The 5768-nt window shown below is 36.5% G+C and overlaps 1 pseudogene across 1 annotated transcript in view; it reads right to left on the reverse strand.

Moving 5' to 3' along the window:
* LOC145086224 (ras-related protein RABC2a-like) overlaps positions 1 to 2649 on the reverse strand; it is a 3205-nt pseudogene extending 556 nt beyond the window's left edge. Inside the window, exons 1-6 of the transcript XR_013700342.1 lie at positions 2183 to 2649; positions 1824 to 1892; positions 1170 to 1235; positions 948 to 1076; positions 663 to 784; positions 1 to 21 (exon numbers count right to left, since the gene is read on the reverse strand). The exon at positions 1 to 21 is cut by the window's left edge and continues 556 nt beyond it. The product of XR_013700342.1 is annotated as a ras-related protein RABC2a-like (transcript). The remainder of the gene's footprint in view (positions 22 to 662; positions 785 to 947; positions 1077 to 1169; positions 1236 to 1823; positions 1893 to 2182) is intronic.
* Positions 2650 to 5768: the final 3119 nt, after the last annotated feature.

Consider the following 5768-nt stretch of genomic DNA (forward strand, 5'->3'; position numbering starts at 1 on the left):
AAGACTAGGAACTTCCATTATCTTGGATAACATAACAAAATGGTCAAGAAAGTCAACAATAAATATAAAACTATTTTCGAAATTACGGATATTTTTTTTTTATGTAACCCACTTTTACAATTTTATATACTAAATGGGTTTAACTGTTTATAAATGTTTACAATAATTTCCCTCCAACTGATTTTTGTACGTAATAATGGCTTAAGGGGAAAAAAAAAATCAAATTACAAATGGTTTTCTCGCAAAAAAAAAAAGTATATAGGTTTTTCTAAAATTTGCTCTTATAATTAGCATTTTTTGTAAACAATATAAGTTAAAGAAATCTACAGAAAAGTTTCAAACTTTTGGAAAAATTTCAATAAAGTTCTAAAAGTTGTTTTAAACAGAAAACTGCCGATTATGTAACATTTTGCCTAAATTAACGAAAAAAATCATTTTTTATATTTGACCAACAAATGAGAGATTATATGATTTTTTTCAAAATAATGAAACTTTTTTGTTAAAAAAAACTTTGAAAACTTTATCGAAACATTTCCCAAAAGTTTGAGACTTTTCTCTAAATTTCCCTATAAGTTATGTATATTATTTATACAAAAAAATGTGAAAAATAACTTATTTAGATTTTAAATTACAAATATTAAAAATTAAAGGTTCAATTTTACCTTCAATGCAATCTCCTCGAAGCATTTGTGTACATTTTCTAGAGTTGTTGCACTACACTCATAAAATAAGCACCCAAGTTCTTTTGCAAGAGCTACACCTTCTTCCTTGCTTACAAATCTTTCTAATCCTAAAATCACATTTAAAACATGTGCAAGATCAAGATAAAGTATTTAATAAAACAAAATGTAATACCATGATTTAATTGGTTTCACTTGTTTTTTAATAAAGTTATTAAACTTTATATTGCATTGCTATTTTTTTGCACTTAAATATTTATTTTCTACAACATACTTTGTCAACTTTATTTCCAATGAGCATCTTGACACAATCTTGATTAGTGGAGTAACGCTCGACTTCTTTAGCCCAAATGTCTAACAAGCTTGTGAATGTATCTCTCCTTGTAACATCATACACTGTAAAAAGTAAATCAATTTTAAAATTCTTGAAAGTAAAAGAATTATTTAAAATAAAACGCTATAATCAGGTAGATTTTTAGCCATGGTTACCAAGAATGATGCCTTGAGCACCTCTATAGTAAGAGCTTGTCAATGTCCTAAACCTTTCTTGTCCAGCTGTAATAAACATAAGATCAAAATGAAGAAAACTTATTCTAAAAGGATTTCATCTAAAGTAACTATTGTATAAACAAATACTGTTTTTATATTAAATACATGCAAATCTCCGGTAAAGTTCTAATATTTCACTCTAATTTACGAAAAAATCCCAAACTAAAATTTGTTTACAAAAAAGTCCTGATTACCAGTAAAATCGACAATTTGCTCATTTTTTCCGGTTTATCGGTTTCAATAATTACCCGGTTTAATTAAAATCTCATTATTTTATCATAATTTCATTAAAGTCCAATTATTTTACTATAATTTCATTAAAGTCTCATTATTTTACCATAATTTGAGACTTATTCGTAAATTATGGTAAAATAATGAAACTTTAATAAAACCGGGTAACTAATGAAACCGGTAAATCGAAAAAGATAGGTCAAATCGTCACTTTTACCTGTAGTTGTAACTTTTTCGTATACTAATTTTAGTTTGGGACTTTTTCGTAAATTAGCGTAAAATATTGAGATTTTTCTAGAGATTTCTGTTAAATAAATTGTGTGGATGAGACTAATAAAACCACATTTCCCATATCTTACTTACCAGTGTCCCAAATTGTAAGCTTTAATCTCTTTCCACCAACTGTAAGCTGCTTGATTTTGAAGTCAACCCCTGGTCAACAATAAGGTGGAAATTAAGTAGAAGCTAGAGCAGGTTGTGAATATAGATAAACTTTTATTTACAAATTGCTACACTGTTTGATATGCGATAGTTGTAAATAGGCATTTCAGAAGTTCAAATATGTAATATTATTAGTAGATATACAAAATATCCAGCATATAAACATATAAAATAGGAACAATACATAAAATTTGCATCAATTCTCGAATTACAAAATGCGTAGAAAAAAGTTCAGAAACTTGAATCAATCAATTTAGTAAATTAAGGTGAAGTTAAGTTACCAATAGTAGGGGAAATATCCTCGAGAGAATTGGAAACGAAACTGACGAGAAGACTACTTTTTCCGACACCAGAATCTCCGATCAACAAGATCTTAAATGACAGATCGTATTGAGCTGATGATGAACTCATTCTGATAAATTTCAATTGAATTTTCAACTAAACTTTATCTCTTTCTCTCTCTAGATTATTTGAGAAACAAGTAACACTAACAGCAATTAAGCGCCACGAAGATGAGATTTGTTTCTCGAAATGTTGGATTAATATAAGAAACAAATTGAAAGCTCACCATTAATGGCATCCGATTCCTTTCACTATTGATGAAGAAATTGAAAGAAGCGAGTGTGAATTTGAGAGCGAATCTGGAGAGAGAAAGCCTCTGAGAAGAGCAAACGAAGGGATGTTTCATGGTGTGGAAGTTGATGAGACGAATTTCATTTTTGCGCGAGTTGCAAGGCTTCTTCTCTTGTTGAAAATATTTCATATTTATAACTTTTAGATATTTCGTATTTTTGTAATAATATAATGATAAAATTATATAGATGGTCACTGCGGTTGTGATTGGTAAAAAATAAGATAGCAAGTCCTTACTTTTTATGAAGAATTTTTTAGCATGGATGGACCTTTTGGTTTTGAAATTTTGCACCATATGTCCTTATGGCTAACTTCATTAAAACGATATGTTAAATGTTTGTAAAATATCAATATATCCTTTTTTTTTTTGTCATTTTTCATTTTATTAAAGTTTTTGTTTATATTATATACTTAGAGTCTTACCCCACCCCAACCCCATCATTTTTCACCCTTCTTTACTTTCTTTTACTTTTCTCGTGTCTCTCTTTGTAACACCCCAAATTCCAGAGGTGTTATTGAAGGAGTTAAAGCGTAAATTAAGGAAAGAGACTCGACGAGTAGGCGTGCTTGCTCGCCGAGTCGGAGCGAGATTCTGTCGCGGGTTAAGTGACCAACTCGCCGAGTCGGCGGCTTGGACTCGACGAGTTGGTGCTGAAGAGAGAAAACCCTACTTCCGAGGGTTGTGCCCTATATAAAACACATTATGTAACACCCAGAATCAGAAAGACTAAGAAAGCAAAAGAAAACCCTAAGTCAAAGGGATAAACACGTCGAGTCCAGGGTGCAACTCGACGAGTCCGAGCGGGATCCGGGTCGAAGAGTAAGTGACCGACTCGACGAGTCGGAGAGTGGACTCGGCGAGTCCGGTCTGGATTCGAAAAACCCTAAGTTCGGGACTTGGTGCCCTATTTAAACGTCTCATTCTCTTCCCTAGGGTTCCTATACAATCTCTCTCACCCAGTTTACCAAACCTTAGCCACCATATCCATTTTGAGCAAGATCTAGCCTTGGTGAAGTGATTTGAAGCTTGGAAGAGAAGGAGGTTCATAGTGGTGCAAGAGGAAGCCTTGGATACAGAGTTGGTGTGACTTTTCAGATCCTTTGAGGTAATAAGTTGACCTTATTGCATTAAGATATATCTTATGATTGAGATTTGGGCATTTTGAGTATGCAGAAGGTTTATTTCGAGTTTGGAGTAGATATGAGGTTACTACCTCAGATCTAGGCAATTAAGGATCCAGAAAGCCATAAAATATATGCCAATAAGTTGTTGGTGAAGCCCCTTTGTCACAAACCCTGGCTCAAGAGTGTTCTAAGCCTATAGCCCCTTAGTTTCACGTAAAGTTTGCAACTTTACGTGAGGAATAGACTTTGGAAGAGTGGATCTACAAGATGGAGCCCCTGTATGGCTCGAAAAGCCATTGTATGGATTAAGAACTGAAGCTACTCGGCGAGTCACATGGGTGGACTCGACGAGTTGGATGAAGATAGGCAGGAACTTGACGAGTTGGAAGAACAACTCGGCGAGTCTGTTGAATATTGCCATGGACTCGGTGAGTCTGTTCTTGGACTTGATGAGTTGGATCGCAGAACCTCAACTTTTCTGGTTAAGACTTAGATCGGTGAGTTGAGTGGTGACTCAGTAAGTTGGGCAGGACGGGACTCAGAGATCGTTGAACTCGAGGAGCCTTGGGGTGACTCGGTGAGTTGAGTCGTTTTATGGGAGTTTCTGAATTCATGGACTCGACGAGTCTTAGGGTGACTCGGCGAGTAGAGTCAGTCAAGAGGGTTGACTTTGACCAAGAATTTGACTTTGGCAAGAGTGGACTTAGACGGCTTCTAAGAGTTCTGTTTGGATCTAAGTGTTATGTATATTGATATTCGTAGCTCGGGGAGCTAGTGGAACAGCGGTTTAGAGAATTGTTGGTCAGCAATCAGAGGGTTATCAGCAAGAGTTCCTTAGTGCAGGTGAGTTTCCCTTTTGTGTGAATGGGTCTAAGGCCACAATGTCGGCCCATGTAGTTATGAGAAGGAAGACCCGGGGTTAGCCCTAGGCACTGTTTGCTAGTATGATATTCAGGACCAAGGTCCGATGTCGGGCGGGTGCCCAAGGAATGGTTTGCTTGATAGAGTATACTTGTTGTCTGTGTGATGCATGTATGTGCCTGGTAGGAAGGTGAGTGTGGGCGAGGACCCGTATCTCACCAAAAGCAAAGTATGGACGGTGTTCCATATCTCATTAGTAGCAGAGCATGGGCGAGGCCCGAGATAGGTATGGAGTGAGTGTAGGCGTGGGCCCGTATCTCACTTATAGTAGGAGCTTAGACGGGGTTCCATGACTCACTAGTGACAGGATAAGGGCGAGGCCCAAGACAGGCGAGGCCTAAGGACATGATTAGAGTAGGGTATGTTCAGTTATGTGTTATATGCTAATTGTATTATGTGGTTAGCGGGCGGGGCCTAGAGACAGGCGGGGCCTAAGAGAAACAGATTTGTATCCGAGCAGGGCTCGAAGCCAGGCAAGGCCTGGAGCGGTGGGGCCGTTGTAGCGGGCGAGGCCCGAAGTAGCGAACGAGGCCCGGAATAGCGGGCATGGCCCAGTATGTGTAGTATTTGTTTATGCAGGCTATGTGGTAGATTAGGGGAACTCACTAAGCTTCGTGCTTATGGTTTTCAGTATTGTTTTCAGGTACTTCCGGTAGCGGAGGGAAGAGCTCGGGGTGATCGCATGGCAGACACCATTTATTAGTCAGCCTGGGATGTTTTACTCTGATAATGAAATTATGTTTTGGAATTAATACTCTGAATTATGTTACGCTTTATGATATGTTTTTATAAAAATGGTTTTAGTAATGATTTAAAGAAAAACATTTGGTACGGATTTTTGGGATGTTACAAGTTGATATCAGAGCCTTGGTTTGAGGGATTCGGACATACTCATGGGTGTGTCTGAACTCAAACTAAGGGATTGGTCTAAAAGTTTTCAAAATGAAAAGACAGATTTGTAAAAAGAGTTTTTAGAAAGGAAACAATTTTAGAAAAGCAAAAAGAATTCAGAAAGAAAAAGAACTTTGATAAGAGAAAAGGGTGTGGTGCATGCAATTAGCTGAGCTCAAGTAAGTACCCTAAAATACCCATACAAGTTTATGTTATGATTATCAGTTAGTTGAACAACATGCTAGATTAGGACTAAAGATCTAGGGAGGATGCCTTATGTGCCTGTTATACGTGCTT

This window comes from Lactuca serriola, chromosome 2 (assembly GCF_051521515.1).
Source record: "Lactuca serriola cultivar US96UC23 chromosome 2, Lser_US96UC23_V15, whole genome shotgun sequence".
NCBI lineage: Eukaryota > Viridiplantae > Streptophyta > Magnoliopsida > Asterales > Asteraceae > Lactuca > Lactuca serriola.